Genomic DNA, 15,452 nt, shown 5'->3' with positions numbered 1-15,452 from the left:
CTAGAAATTAAACACACATGCTTGATTTCTGAGTTTCTGGGACCCAGACCCTCACAGTTCTCTAATTCATGATAATGGTCCTAGTTGGAAGTGCTGTAGTCAGAAAATGTTTCCTTATTCCCCTGGTTTTCAGGCACTGAAGGCGGCAGGCTGGAAGCACATTTCTGAGGCTGCAGAAAAAAACCCCAGGGGTTTCAAAAAGATCTGTGAGACTTTGTAATCTGCCTCTGGGCTTTCTATGGGGAGAGGAAACTTTCTGTGCAAGTCAGTATAAAGAGCTCCGGTTTGGCTTCTGTGAAAAGTGTGAGTTAGATATTACATTTGTCAAATAGAAATCAATAGGAATTAAAGTATGTCAATGATTTCCCACAAGGTCAGAGAGGCAGCCACTTGTGCATCAAAAACGAGGAGCAGCCAACATGACAGTGAGCTAAAGCCCCTTTCTCCCATTTTCTCATCAGTTCATCTACCATTTTTCCACATTCGATACACAGGTCATCAGTGTGATGGTTATAAGCAGAGACGAGACTTCACAGAGAACATAACCTACTCTACCCTGAGCAAAAAGGCCTCAACCTGCCCGGTATCTTGTTTTTAATTCAGCTCCCCCTTCCAGTCTGGGATGTATTAACAGAATCTGAGGACTCCCAACTAGTGCCTCTGCAAAGTATTTTCATTGCTGCAGCTAATCTACAAAGACAAATATTTTCTTGTTTACACTGTGAGAAACAAAATAGCCTTATCTCCCAATAGAAAATATTTACTCTTGGTGGGATACCAACATTGTTCAACTCCAAAACTGTTTGAAATCCTGTCTTGTTGCTTATCTAATTCAGCAGTGCCCCTTATGGAAACCAGAGAACTCCCTGTGGTACCGCTCTACCTCCCTCTGGGAGGACTCAGTCCGTTGAGGATGTTCTTCTCATAAAATTTCTGTTGATTGTGGAAGACATTATTCCCATTTCACAAAATGGATGAGATGTGCAGGAGTATCAAGAGCCTTGCCAGAGCTCGCTGCAGAACCAAGAACTAAACTCCCATTTTCTGAACCCAAATCCATCCTCCCTTTTACCATCTTTCCACCTCAAAGAAAAATGGAACAACATTCTTTTTTGTCCATTCTATTCTTTGGAAAATGTTTTTCCTTCCTGTTGTAGATTTTCCACATACACATGCCTTCACAACTCGCAAATTGCTGCCATCCAGCATCATTCAAGGTCCTGGGAAGCAGAAGGCAGCTACGAACACAGCTCCCAAGCAGCACCAGCCCAGGTCCTGCCTGGACCACACATCTGCAATTAAGGAGATGGGAAGCACCTCCAGGTGTTGTAATGGTGGGAGTGGCCTGAATTCTTCAACAACTCTGTGTCCTCTTGGGCACTCCAGTATCTGAGCGGAGACTCCTGCAAAGCCCACGCAGGACATGCCGCTGCCTGGCCCATGCTCGCCATTTGGGGCCATTCCATGCACACTTGTGCATAAGAAGCAGATCATTACAGCCCCCGGGCATTACAGCCAACTTGGGCTCTCCAGCCTGGATGTCAATAGAAGCCATTCCCAACTAGTGCTATTGCCAAGATACTGCCTGGAGATTAATTAGATTTGGTTTTCCACCTTTTTTTTTTTAAGGTTGTGCTATATGTAAAAAAAAAAGACCAAAACCAATTTTTGCAATTGCCCCTGTGCAGTATTAGTAACTGTTTCCTTGTGGGACAGTGCTCCTCTCTCCTTCCTCTCTGTACGGTTTTCAAGCCTTGCCACCCACCTATCTATGTTGTTAATTCTCTCCGACATTTCCCTGTATCTTTCTTCCAGAGAAGAAAGGGGCCATTGAAGAATATTGTGCCTTGTCTCAAGCAGTTCCCGAATTGATCCCTCAAGGCTCAGGGTGGTGAGGGGCCAGCACGGCTCAGAGGCAGAGCCCAGCGGAATTTGTTGAGGAACCTTTGAGCCCGCAGCACGCTGCTTGAAAAGCATTTCTCCTTCAGACACATTCGTGCCTCGAATCATTACCAAATATAGAACATATTCTTTAAAAGATAGTACTTTCCCCACATGAGGTATCTAAAACTGTTGGAAAAAGCAAAGCTGAAAAATACAATGGTACCCCTTGCCATATATGAGATGTGATTGAATCAAAATACCCCCACAGCCTGACCTGGTGGCCATATGAACTTTCACTTTACTCACCTGGGTAGGTGTAGGAGATACAACCAGACTCCTCAGGGGCACAAAGGTGTTCACACACACACGCACACAGGCTGGGCTCTTGCACGCTTACAGACAGCACTGACATCCCTGCGGTCAGGCAGCCTGCTTGCGTATAGGCAGGGACATTCAGCAGGATCATCAATAACAGGAAGATTTTAAAAGTAACAAAAGGCAGCCATTCACTGAGAGCAGCGCAGTTGGAAATAGATTAGGAGAGCCATAGTAGCAAGATGCAATGTATATACCAGAAAAGCCTGTACTCTGGGTTGTGTGTGTCTGTTGCAAAATAGCACTCAAATGCTGCAGCGATAGGTGGTCATGTTACTTGGTTGAGTGAAGGAAAAAAATGGAGGGGAGGATGGAAAGCAAACTGTCAGCCCTCCTCAGGTGGGACCCTGGACAGCCTGCCCGCTCTGTTGCTCTGCCCGAGCACCTGAGCGTTATCATGCCTGCACTTCTGAGACACGAATACAAATACATCCCTTAGATGCTTGCCAGCTGATCGCTTCCGCCTTGCATTTTTTTTGTATGTTCATTTTGGTATCCTTTTAGCATAAGTCTGAAAAATACAGTCCGGACATTGAGGAAGTGGGAACACCCAGTGTTCTTTCATGCTGACACTGCGTTCCTAGAGGGTAAATCTAGTTAAGGCAAGTCTTACTCCTCTGCAGAAACTGAACACCCCCCCTGCCCCTCTTAGTGTACATCTTTGATCCATCACTGTGCACATGGAGCACAGCATGTCTCCCATGGAATTTCGCTGAGGGCTGTTTTCCCCTCGTGCTGTCAGTGAGACCCTAGGAGGTGCAGTGTTCATCTGTTACAGCTGCAGGACAACAGCTGGAGGTCAAGAAAATCAGAGGCAGAAGGGGCATCAAAACTATTTTCTGACTCATCACAAAAATCAACAGAGGCAAAAAATGTATCTTTAAAATCCTCTCAAGATATCTTAATATTAAACATTAAAAGTTATACAGTAATGATACTTAGAATTCGCTCCCAAATAAAGGAGAATTTTGCAAGCAGCTATTAGAAAACCGCACAGTTTGTAGTAACACTTAAAACCCCTAAAATATTTGCAGCCTTCCCTTCTAACCCGGGGGTGTGCCAAAATGCAAAATATAGTTCTGTTAACGAGAAGGCTTACAGACAAAAATGGTCTTGCAACATTTCCCCATCCGTGAGCAGTGGAAATGCATTGGGGTCCTGCTTGTTCGCATGCACCGTTTGAGCAGCAAACATGAGGTCTCACCATGGGGGAGACACTCCACAGCCCCTGCTGGCTCTGCAGCAGCAGGCATCTCCCAGCTTGCTCTCAAAGAACTTAGGAGAATGAAACAATGTATCACACTATCTGGGCTGTTATTAAGGAACTGTTTCTAGCTGGTGGCAGTTTCCAGGTGCTCTAAGTTGTAAGTCCCTGAGCATGAACTGATACTAGTCTTCTTAACTACAGTGGTGCAAAGAAAACCAGTATCTGCTCGAACGTCAGAGAGGATTTAATGCTGAACACAGTGCTAACTGATGAGCAGAAGGTGTATTTAATCTATTTCACTGTTACAGTCAGATCAAGTTTGGGATTCTGGGGAAGCCTACACAGGTCTTTCCTTTTCAGCGCCAGGCAAGGATCCAAGTGTCTCCTAAGTGAACTATGTCTTCTGATGTTGCTTTCTGAGCTGCTATACTGGATTAGCACTAGGGACTGCCAAAGTGTCCCGTGCTGCCCAAGCCCAGTCAAGCAGGCCATGGCAGGGCTACTGCAGTCAGGTCCCACTGGCCTTGCAGGGGAGGGCACCTCAACAGGGCTGCGCTGTAGCCAGCGTCTCAGTCAGACAGCAGATCATCCTGCTGATGTCTCATGGTTTCTTATATCCCACCCCAAAGTCCTTGCTTCACTTCCCCGACCTACCATATCTTCTTTCTGTTCCCTTCATCCCTAGCTATGCTTGGTATTTATAGAAGTTTTACTTCTCTGTTTTTCAGCTTTCTTTATTCTGTTTTCTTCTTGTTCTCAGTATTTCCACCTGAAGGTACATGCCTTGTTCTCTCCTTTCAACACGCGCATTTGGAACAAGCAGCACAACTGTGTGAGCTCTGTACTTGTCCCTGTGCAACCAGCGAGGAGGCGGGCATAGCTCTGAGCATGGCTAGTCCTCCCACGTGAGCCTAGAACCACCAACTCACTTCATACTAAAAGCAACAACTTTAGCAGCCCAAATGTCTCCTTCCTGACATTCAGATAGTGGAGGACATGTACGAAAGAACTCACCCATTAAAATAACACCTTCAGTGGATCTCTCCTGGCCCTGCTGAAATGCCAAGCAGCTGCAGCATCTCCAAGAGTTCAGGGCAGAAAATATGTGGCTCCCTTGGATAAAACTGCCTTTGTTCCCAGCTCTTCTTTTTCTGAAGTGTCATGAGTCCCGGTGGCCTTCACATTGCATCTGTTCCAGAGGGCAATTCCAGCTGGCTCTCTCCGGCTGTGCTGCTGCACTGGGACCTGCGGGGAAGGCTCCCGCATAAGGTCCCAGTTCCTCCACCATGCTGGTGTGGGAAATGGGATACTGTCTTTGGCCAGTGGCCTCCAAGTGCTTCTCAAAAACCCCAGGGAGATGAATGGGCCTTGTGAGTTCTTGCATGCACCTACCTTCATATGATTATGGGGCTGCAGACTTCAGGGGAAGAAATAGACCAGTTCCTCCCTTCTACCCTTTCCATCAAAGTAGTCTTAGAAATTCCTTTTAATAATAGCAAGCAATTTTTAAGTAGCTGGCACCTTTCAAATACTAAGCAGCATCATGTATTCAGGGAGTCACAGCATGGTTTTTGTCTTGAAAAAGCTTAATTTCCTGAATCACATATCAAAATCCCACCCTAAGAATCCCTTCTGTGCAACTGAGCTCTCCTTGTTATAATTCTGCACAAACATATTTCCTTCCTGCTCCCTCAGGTACCATTCTCTCTATGTACACTACCATAACAACTGTGCCTTTACTAAGACTGAACACAATATCCAGCTCTTTGTAGAGGATAATTAACAGTCAACAGTGAATCTTAGCATTTATTCAATGGAGTATGAATGAGTTATGAAAATTCTTTTTTACTGAAGAGGTAATGGGATATTGTTACCTTTGCATATGCTTTGCGTCTTGCATGATAGTGTATTTATGGTCTTCATAGTTTAAAGTCAGAAATATGTACACAGATATTATGTGTTTGTATTCAGGCAGTTATGCCTCAACATGTTTGCCTCTCTTTCTGTCATTAACAAAATCCCTACTCCATCTGTATCTAATCCAAATTCCTCGTGTCCATTCTGTGCAGGATGAGTAGACCTGAACCTCTCCAGCTGTTCCTAAAGATGTGAAGGTTCATTTCAGGAACTGAATTTCCACAGTCTTATGTAAACTCTCTAGATTAGTGCCCTCACACAGGATACTTCACAGAGTACTTGGAGGTAAACACAATGGCATTACACTGTTCTGAAATATAGGGAGCCCCAAATTTGTGTGTGCTTTTCATTTCATGACAGAAAATGGTCATGTTTTTCTTTACTATATAATAGCTAAGTATGTGTGAAAAGCAACAACTCCCACTTGCAGTAGTGTATATATAGAGTATATGTGTGTGCCTACATACATAATATATAAAATACAGAAATATGTCTCAATTCTATAGTAAAAACCAGTTGTAGCATAATTTAAATGAGAACATCTTTTTAAAGTAGAAATACTAATCACTATTGGTAAAAAAGCAAAAGGAAAAGAAAATATCCAGGTGCCTTAAAAGTAATAAATAAAGCAAACTTTTACTAGGACTATTCCCAAAGCCACCATTTTCAGTTCTTGTTCAAGCTACCGGAGATGACGAAGAGAAGGGGGGGACTTGGGCTGAAGGAACACATACTTTTGATGCTATCTCACAGCACGCCTTTTCCCCACTTTTTTGCAACCCAATAAATGTTGGTGTTCCAGAAACTACTGCAGAAAGCGCCCAACTCTTACCTGGCTGCGCATCGCAGGTGCGCTCCTGCATCTTCAGGGCAGATCAAGAAGCGACTGCTTGGGTGCAATAGCTGGACCGGGATGCGTCAGGATTTGTCACTGCTGCTACTTGGTTTTGCATTGCTAAGCATACACAAAAACTTGGGAATGCTGCCAGAAAAGGAGCATTTTGATCTGACCTTGGGCCTGTGAAACATCTGGAAAAGCAGTAACGTGATTGCTGGCGTGGCAAGGAGTGTGCCAGCAGTGCGGGCTGGTGTGGGAGTCCTGGAAACACGGCTGGATGTGGGCACTTCACACCAGGGCTCCTGACAATGGACTTCACACTATTTCTGTAATTGTTACTAAACAGGTGGTTTTTTTCTTCTCCCCTGCAACCTAAAAATCTCCTTTCAGTCCCTGGCTTGGTTCACACTGAAGGTGTGTTTCCAAAGCAGCAATCTTGAGAGAGGACAGGGAATCAAAACATTGCAGCCCTTGGCTGCAGTGCAGCAGCCCTCAAAGGTGACCTCCAAAGGCAGCCGTGAGCCTCTGACCTCCCCTGCCCTTTCATCAGATTTTAAAGGCGTCTTGAATGGCTTTTTTCAACCAGCAGGGGCAGATGAGAGGTTCTGTGCACTGGTTTATTTGTTTGTTTTCCTTTCAAAATGTAGGTCTCTCCTGGAAGGAGTTCTAGATAGCTGGACAACTCATGAAAAAATAATATTGCCTGAGATGAGGGAGTGAGAGTCTAGAGGTGAAAATGCTTTTTTTTTTTTAAATTTATTTTCTGTTTTTAATCTGACAGATCAGCATTCCTTCTTCCTAGTTAATGCCCACTGGAGTTCAGTCATCAACTGACATTTTATAAAACACCTAAGAGCTCCACTCCTCCTCCTAGCAAAGCCTCTGTACTAAACACACAGCTGCCAGCCCACGCAACAGCCTTCCAGGCAAGACCAACATTTAGTACTGTGCACATTTTAGGGGTTAAAGAAAACTCAAAAGGGGATTTGTCTTTTAAGTGCCTGTCCACTGCCTTTTTAACCATCATGTAAAGAAAACAATAAAAAGAAAATAAGGAATGCTCTGTAAATCACCTGTGGACAGCAGATGTGATGAGTTGGAGACATTTATGCCTTTTGAAGGAATTTCTTCTATGCATCATAAAAAGTGCTCTGTAGTCCTTAGCTAACATATCCCCACCCTGTGCTCTAAATGAATGTGTAACATTTTGAATTGCTGACCAGAGGGCCACTCAACAAGTACCGCACTTGAAGTTATTCGTTGCAAAGATAGGTTTAAAATGAGTCCACTTCTGCACAGGTGCAGAAAAGCCAGTCTTCGTACATGAGGGTTTTTCTGACATTAACTTCGGTTCAGGAGATGATGCTGCAGAGGCATGTAATGAATTTGTAAATAGGGAAGCAAAGCATCGTTTCTGACCCAGAAAAAACTCGAAGGTGCTGTCCTGTCCGGAGGGCAGGAACAGCGCTGCCCACCTGCAGCCCCCAGCCCCCCGGCCCCTCCCTGCCCGGGGCCGGCAGCGCTCTGGCACCTGCCCCAGCGCCCACAGCCGCATCACGGCCGCAAACACAAGCACCGATTGCTACACTAGACACGTCAAGCTAAGTCAATAGTTTAATAACCACTATTAAGGCTTTTCCAAATCCATTTAACAACTGTAAATTATTCTAAAATAAAATAGCCTCAGCCAATCAGCTGTGTAGTCACTGACCCACAACTATGTGCTTATTTCTCAATTAAGCAAATCTCTGCATCCTGGTTGGCTTTAGCTGTTTTTGTGGTTTTGTACATTGCAAGATCCATTATATAAATGCCTGTCCGAGAGCCCCAGCTGGCTGTTCCTGACACCAGGTAGTGCAGGTTCGCCCTCACTGGTCGCAATGCTGGTACTGGGATAAATCTCACCCCTCTGCTCGCCCCCTGCCAGCTCTTCCTGTCACATCCCCCAGCTACAGCCACGCTGCTCAGCCATCCCCACCCTGCCAGGGTGAGGGACCACCCTGGAGACCTGTGCTTGTGTCTGCAAGGAGAAGGGTCACTCACCAGCTGCTGCCATCCCTGAGCTCCCCGGACCAAGCCAGGGCGGCCACTCTTGCCTCTTGGAGCAACATCTGAGATCCCGTTGGGCTTCAGGGCTCGCTGGGTCCCAGGCGCTTCCCAGCACCAGGGACACAGACCAGCCACAGCACTGCTGGCACCAACAGGGAGGTGCCGGGGTGTGGAGCGCAGCGAGGCAGCACATTAATGAGCCCGTGGCACTGCTCAGTCGTTTAGAGCCAGAGAGTCTATAGTCGCCAATCAGCCCGTCAGGGGGAGCGGGGAGAGCCTGTCAGGCACAGCAGGAATAATTGGAGGGAGCTCCTAATTAATTTGATAATAACCCTATCCTGTACTAACACACTCCACATGCAAAAATGGCTAAAAAGTGCCAATTAGCAGTGGAAGTGAAAGGAAATGTGTGATGGGGTTTCAAGGAACTTCGCCGCCTTGGCCTGGTGGCATACTGGTGTGCTGGGTCTCAGTGGCACTGTCCCCTCTCAGGCACTGGGGTGACCTGCTCCAATCTTCTGTAGCCTTGTATCTGCCACAGCCTGTGTCACCCATGGAACGAGTTAGCTTTCTGCTCAGTACTAGCATCCATCAACCAGCTGTAGATGGGCTCATGATACATTTCAGGGATGCTCTAAATTGTTTTCCTGGTAATTTTTGCAGGACCTGAGATCCTATCCTCCTCTAACATGTGGGAGTCCGTGGGACCTGCCTGCAAGCCGTTGAAGGGTGGTAGACCCAGTAGAGCAGGACCTTGACTCTTTCAGAAGCAGGGCTGTAGCTGCACGGCCAAGGTGGCATCAAACAGCATCTTAATCCTCCCACAGCAGTGTCTAGAGTTTTCTTATTTTTCTCGCCACTCCGCCAGTCCACGGGGAGGTTTGGGGGGAAGGGGTCAGAGCAACCCTCCTCGAGCCCTGCCTGGCTCGCACCGCACAGGGCTGATGCCAGCCCGGTCAGCGGGAGGGTGGCACCTGCAAAACTCACGCAGAGCTGGGACCCCGCAGGGACCCCGGAGCTGCCCTTCACCCCCCACAGGACTCATCACAAGCTGCTGCTAGTCCACAAATCAGATTTAGGACGTGATTTGTAAGCACTGAAGCTGGACTGCCACTAGCGTTAACACAGCCTTTTTTTTCCCCCTATTAGTCTGTGTCAAGCTGGTTTGTATTTTCACTTCAGAATTCTCTCAAAATTCTCAGTATTCTGTATTACAACGTAATCCCAGGGCCAAAACTGGTGAATCATTCAATATATTTTTCAGAAAATAGGCAACTCAGATCTAATTATATGTTGTTAGAGTTTTACCAGGTATCTCATACCCATCACTTTTAAAGCTCCCATAGAGCATGGAGCTATAATGAGCTCCAGCTTGCTTTCTGGGCAAATATGAAAGAGGGGTTTTTTTTATTAATATTTGTGAACATGGACAAAAGTCCAAGCTCTGTGGACACTATTGTGATCGTTGGAACAGGCAGGTGGTGATTTACTTACCTCCTAATTTGTGCCTTGCAAAGCAGAGGGCACATGCAAGAGCTTGTGTATCCCAGAATTCGTGTAGCCGAGCAGTTTGTAAAGCCGGCAAGGAAGGAGCTTCCGAGAACAGCCAGGCAGCAGCTGCCGGCTCCTCTCAGGGGCAGGAGCAGAGGAAGGGGACGCAGGGAACCCGAGTCCCGGGGCCTGTCCTCACAGCAGCTCCACACTCACAGAGCAAGGAGCGACTTCCAGTCACTTGCTGTCCAGCTCGTGCCGTAAGGCATGGGATAAAGAGGGTTGGGAAGAAGTGGGTGCCCCAAACACAGTGGCGCCCCAAACCGCAGAGCCACCTGCCCTTGGAGACCCCAGCCAGGGGATAAATGGTGGGAGGGTAATTGTGGGTGACTCCCGCCTGGGTGGGCGGCCTGTGCTTGGCATGTTGGCAGGGTGAACTGGACCTTGGAACCGCTATGTGTCCTCAGCTGGGCTGAAATCAGGTTTAGCAAGGCCTCATCTGCAGTCCCAGAGGAACCCCTGCCCCTGATGAACCACTCCGGCTGCCATGAGCCGAGGGCTAGCGGGGGGGACCCCGAAGCCACAGCATGGGGCAGTGGTGGGAGATGGGGTGTGCAACCATGCAGCAAAGCCAGGCAAGATTTCCCTCCTTACGGGGCAACACCTTTATTATTGGGGCCAAATCCTGGTTTTAAAACAAAGCCAAAAAAAGAAAACCCTCCCCCAACATTCACGAACCTCTTTAAAAAAGCTTCATTTTAAAAAGAAACACAAACCTGGCACCTTGCCATGGGACTGCACAGCTTTTAACTGACCCCATATGTAAAGTCAACCTGAGTGAGCTGTTAAATACTTTAATCCAGCCCTCCGGCCCCCTAGAGGCACCTTCCTCCCGGGAACTCTGGAGCCAGATCTCTGCAACAGCAAGCCTTAAATCTGGAAACATTAACCACTCTCTCATCTCATTAGAGAATGAAAGTATTTGCCGGGACATAAGGAACAGTAAACTCAAGTTAGGAATAAAGCCGACTCAGTCCTCCTGCAAGGAACAGCTGCGTGACATGATCTCAAACCCACTCAGCTTTTCTGCGTGACTGTACATCTCTCCATCTCAGGTAAAACGGGACCCACCTCAGGCTCCCCACAAGCAACCTATTCCCTTCTCCCTAAAGCACTCACATTTGGAAAGTGTTGTTAACTGTCCGTGGTAGCACTTGGTCACAGCAGAGCCTGCCTTTTAATTAGATGATGATAGGAACTGCCTCTCCTTCATACCACATACAACAGAGGTGGCTTTGGTTGCAGAAGACATCCCTGCCACTGCTGCCAGCGCCCATCCATGCGCTGTGCCCTGGGATACATTGATTTTGAACTGCATTGCAGTAGGGCAGACTCACCCCCCAGCAGAAATAAAACACTTTCATTCTCACACTCTTTCCTTAGAGCGAAGAGATCAAAACAGAAGCGTAGGACATACTTGGTTAAAAAAACCCGACACTCACAACTTTGATGTATTTGATGCAGGAAATGACACGGTTTCTCTAGCTACATTGCTATGAAATCTTAAGTGAAAGATTGCTTCCAGCAGAACATTCTGATTAAATCTGGAGAGATTTAAGGAAAAATAAGATTCCAAGGCCCAATTAATTTTCTGATTAAGAAGTCAAGATGGGTAAGGAACTGGGAGCGTCAGCTGAGATGCGAGTCTTTCTGCTTGATTATGCTTCTGTTTATTAATGAAGTTTTAAAAACCAAGGGACAGTAGAATAAAAGGCAGACTTTTGATGTATGTGATATGCCATAAACTAGAACCACTCCTCTAGACTTTTGCCTGTCAGCTTTGCATTTACTAAACAGAAGTTGCCTTTAAAGATAATTTAACTTGATCACAGGTCTCTCTCTAAGACTGAAGTTGTCTCTTAAAAGTGGCCTGTGTACATTGCCCCTTCTCCCTTTACTGTATTAGGAAAAAAAAAAAAAAGCAGGCCCCAAAGATTTGAGAACCAATGCTTCCTGATTGTCTCTTTTTCTTGGTATCCCAAAGTCATGCAAAATATTGCCCGTCCTTTTTTTTGCTAGAGAAATTTGCAGATGATCTTGGGCTTCCCCACAAGTGGAGAGGGGCTTCCTTGCTCCTATGAAAAAGTAGTGAAAGGCAGTTCCTCAGAGAAAAAGCTTTTCTTATAAATGCTTTAGTAATGGTCACAAAAATGAAAACAATCTAAATAGGAAACATTTCTGTGTGCTGAAGGAGGATATCACACACTCAGCAGAAAGGAGCCTGTACCAGCCGCGCCTCGGCCAGCCACGGAGCCTCGCGGAGCAGAGCTGCCCTGTCAGGCTTGGAAAACATACAATGGGATACCAAAACCCCTTCCAAGGTCTTCCTTACACACTAATAATCAAACAGCACATTATTTTCAAGGAATAATGACTAGATATAATTTCTGCAGAACCACATTCCTAACAAAATGTAAACCTCCGACTTAAAAATTTGCCTAAAAAAAAAGGAAAACAGCCGAACTTTCCCCTGTGTCAGGGAATTTGAGAGACTTCCCTGTGCCCAAATCAGCCACATACAAATACTAAAACAAAGGGTTACCTGAAAAAGTGAGGAGGGGAGAAATCAGCCAGGAGTAAAGTCAACTATACTGAGATTGCAAGGTACTGCAGGCAGTGAAAACTGTCTAACCCCCTGAAGTTTGCAATCCTTGTCTAAAGTACTGTATACTCCGTAAGTAAAACCTCCTGCCCCAGAAATCCAAGGGAGGGTGAAAGAACTCACTTGAAGGCTTGCCTCTTTGAAAAGACCTGAGGAAAGGAAAAAAAGGTCCATTTCAGGGTTCACAGAATAAGTGTATTTAGATACTCCTCCTTAAGAAAGGACCTAGATGCAAGCGAGATTTGTGCCATAGTTTAAATCCAGGTTCCCAGGAAAACTTGCTTACAGAAAGAACAGAAGATCTGAGGATCATTACTGCAGAGGATTCAGAGAAATTATCTCCTAATACACAGTTGAAGACAGAACTAGTCTTGGTCTCTCTTTGGCTTGAACCTCTACTGAAATTTAATGCTGACAAATCAAAAAGGGATATATCCAGAATCCGTAACCCTGATAAAAATGGGAAATCTGTATCATCTTAATCAAAGGATATGCCACCCTGAGCTGGATCTGTGTCTTGTCCCTTGGCCTCATATGACTCCTGTGTGCCAGGGGTTAAGGGTTTGTTAAAGAATATCGGTTTTGATTAAGTGTCACATACGGTGTAAAACATCCTCTTTATCATTGGAAGTGAAGGTTGGGGGCCAGACAGTGCCTTTTAGTGAGCTTCTAATATAAATTAGGTGTCTTAGGTAATGGGTGGTTTTCAGACAGGATTGATCTTTCTATGGTCCAGTGAAAGTAGGTGTGCTTGGCGAGATGTCACAAAAGCGAGCTTCCTGGCACCTATACTAATGGGCTGGTTACCCCTTTTGGAGTAGGACTTGAAAAATGTAGCACAGGAATTCCCCCTCCCCTTTTCTAACTTTTTCATTTTCTTGATGTAATGGGCAAAGGTCTATATATCCTTTACTCCTTTGGTATTTCAGTCCTTGTATTTGCAGTATCACTTAGTGAATCTTAAGCCACTCATCCTTTTAGTCACTTACAGCTACCTAAACTTGCATGAACTTAAAGATGAAGCGGTTGTGAGTAGACCAGGTTACTTACTATTTTTATCAGTGTACAACCTTTAAAGAAAAATGTATCAAGCACAGCATCACCACCACAACCAAATCATTTCTCTTTCCCATTAAGTCCTCCTTGGAAACTTTGATTGCACAGAGACCTAGGAAGAACTGTAGAGATGTTAAACCTTAAGTTCCCCTGCCTCAAAAATAAGAGCAAACATGCATTTCTATAGACATCAAAACGTGTCTGTATTTTCCTCTTTATGAAGCAGAAATTCTCTCAGCTTTGTGCAAAGAGTGGCATGATCAAAAGAACAAGCTGAGCACATGAGAGTCAGAAGCTCTAATGCAGACTCTAACCATGGACCTCAGGTAAAGAGGGTATATACAAAATAAACCTTTCTTTTAGAGTTCATTGACATGTTGTAGTTAAAACTTTCCTGAAAACTTTCCATGGATTTATGAGCAAGTGAAAGCACAAACGCACAGCTGGTATTGCAGGCTCATAAATCCAGCCAATGAGCAAAATCCTTGAGTCTTCACATATGTAAGAAGATGTCACAAACATTTCAATATTCTACTGTTTCCCACATACCCATTCATCATTTGAGCACTGCTAAATATCAATTTTTTTAAAAAATATGTAGATAATTAAGATACATACGTCTATTCTGATTCTCACCCAGAAAAGCTTCCCTGGTCCCCAATTTAACAAAACAGGATAACCAAGACATAGAGCACGAATACCCTTAATTTACTTATTGAAATGTATTTATCTTTAGGCAAAACCTTAGGTGCATCTCTGCCTTTTAATACCCCAAAGCCCCTGCGCGGGATCATGAGGAGCACAAGACTGGACTCAGCAACTGGCAGTTCGTTTTCTCTGTGCCACAGCAAAATTACTGCAATGACAGAGACTGGAGATATATCACTGCTGCAAAGAAACATTATAGAAATTGTAGTGACTCTCTGCCTTATTCCACATACAGAGATTTTAGGCCTTCCTTGTATTGTTCCATTTGGCAGAGATATGAAGTGCTAGAGGGTAACAATGAACAGAAGCTACCTGAAGGATCAGTTATACAGTTATTACTCTCTTTTTTGTGCCAATCGGAATACAAATTAACAAAAGTTGTGACAAAAAGGTGATTGGATTCCTGGGATTTCCCCCTTTTATCCTGTGGCCATCAAACGGGTGGCAGATCACCCAGAGGGCTGGCTGCCCTGTCTGAGGTGTGAGGAAGGGGGACGAATGTTCTGTTTGGGGATAGAGCAGAGGGGAGGATTTAAGGCCCATTGCCACAAGGAGTTCATGAGGCCTGGCTGTGGGTCCTAATTAAACGTACAATGGCACCTCCTACTTGAAAGGCAGGTGATGGATGTGAGCAAACGTTGCTGCAGGACATGTAAGAGGCAAACAAAGGCCTTTGGAAATGCAGGTCTACTATCAGAGCAATCTGCTTAAAGGGGTTACACTGAAATCAAGATAGAATTGTTTCTCTTCTTCCTTACTCTTTAATGCCAACACAGCCCAGAAAAGAACATGTATTAAATGCAGTTTGATATCCCATCTCTTCTATGTACCCCTCTGAAGGAGCTCTCCTGCAGACCTTCCCAGTGCAAAATTTCTCTCTACAGAAGTGAGCTCTCAAGGGTTTGACAGTTTTCCATGTATGAGTGGAGAAGGGGAAAAATAAGACCAAAAACCTTGACCTTTAGAGAACAGGCTTGTGAAATTCAAGGGACAATTTTCATGAAATTGAGTATTAAATTGTTAAGCACTCTCCCTAAGTGCAAGGTCCCCAATTGCTATCCTGGACCCGCTTTGGTTCTGTTGATTTCTAATTCATATTAGTCTTTCTTCATTAGCTGGGGGAAGACCGGGTTTCACGTGCCGCTGTGCAGAACTGTCTCTGCCATGGAGACAAACCGGAGGCCCCGGCTGCCCAGGGACGGATCCCGCAGCATCGCTGCAGCCCCGGCTCTCTCTGAGCTGCCTTCTCAGCACCTCTGCTCCCT

The sequence above is a fragment of the Nesoenas mayeri genome (assembly GCF_963082525.1).
Source record: "Nesoenas mayeri genome assembly, chromosome: 6".
Taxonomy (NCBI): Eukaryota; Metazoa; Chordata; class Aves; order Columbiformes; family Columbidae; genus Nesoenas; species Nesoenas mayeri.
The sequence above is the reverse complement of the archived record's forward strand: the minus strand, read 5'-3'. Positions refer to the sequence as shown.